At 52.1% G+C, this 1,266-nt stretch overlaps 1 pseudogene; it reads left to right on the plus strand.

The window, feature by feature from the left end:
• The first annotated feature begins 237 nt into the window (after positions 1-237).
• Positions 238-921, plus strand: LOC118553555 (MICOS complex subunit MIC19 pseudogene; annotated as a pseudogene).
• Positions 922-1,266: the final 345 nt, after the last annotated feature.

Here is a 1,266-nt window from a genome sequence, read left to right on the forward strand (position 1 = left end):
AATAAACTATGAAGATATGTGCACACCCTTGTCTCTGGCTTGTGTTCTGGATGCTCCCCACCTAGTCTGCATATGTAATACTAAGGACACTAATGGCTCATGGGGGGTCGTGGCCTCGCTCCCGCTGTACAAGGGAAGAGTCCGGGTGCTTCCAGGCGTGTGTGCGTGTGTGTGCACAGGGGACCTGAAGTGCTCATGGGTGCAAGCTAGGTCTCTGCGGGGACAGAAGCAGGAGCCATGGGTGGGACTGCCAGCACCCGCGGGTCACCTTTGAGGCAGATGAGAATGAGAACATCACCATGGTGAAGGGCATCTGGTTTTTGGAAAATGTGATTGATTGTATGAGGGACAGCTCCCCATCTGGTTCGAAGTTTCAGCAGTATTCTGGTGCTTCTGGTGTCTCAGTTTCTGACAAAGAAGTGAAAAGAAGAGTAGCTGAAGGGCTGGCATTGGAGCAAGTCAGGAAAGACCCTGAAATTCAGAAACGACTAAAGCCAAGGCAAAGAGCTGGACCGAGGGAGCGCTTGTGCCAATGAGCAGTTAACCAGAACTATTCCTCGACAGAGAGGGGATCAAGGGAAGAGGCATGAGCCAAGGCAAAGCACCCGCTAAGCAGCTGGAAGAGAAAGCTGGAGTGATAAAGAAGCAGGATGCATTCTACAGAGAGCAGCTCGGAATTCCACAAAGTCACCACTGAACAGTATCGGAAAGCTGCTGGGGAAGGGGAAGCAAGGTTGAACCGGTGTGAGTTTCATCCTGTCTGGGCTGATCTGCAGGCCCAGGTTCTCCAGTGTTACTGCCAGAACACCCAGCAGACAGACGCTCAGCGGCTCCGCATTGGCCAACCAGTACGTGCGCTGTGTCCATCAGGCCACATGGAGCATGCTTGAGAAGGGAGCGTCAAGTCAGCTTCTAGAATAAGCAAAACCCCTCAATGGTAATTCTGGAGGCAGAACATTTTTTTTCCCTAGGAAGAAAGGAACCCCTTTAAAGAGAAGACGATTAGAGAGAGGCACCAGAGAGCAGATCCAGCAGGGGTGTATCTCAGTTTGATGAGCTGCAGTTTGAAAAGCTGAGGCCTGGATCAGGTATCAGTCAGCAAGGACACACTGCTGTGTTAGTTTACTGCTTGTGATGATGGAAAGGGAGAGGTAGCCCTCTCTACCTTTTTAAGGTTGGGGGTAAACCCTCACTCCAGCAAAGCTGGGGCCGGGATGGGGGCTAAGGTAATTGGCGGGGTTGGTGGGGGGGCACCAAACCTTGATC

This window comes from Halichoerus grypus, chromosome 6 (assembly GCF_964656455.1).
Source record: "Halichoerus grypus chromosome 6, mHalGry1.hap1.1, whole genome shotgun sequence".
Lineage (NCBI taxonomy): Eukaryota > Metazoa > Chordata > Mammalia > Carnivora > Phocidae > Halichoerus > Halichoerus grypus.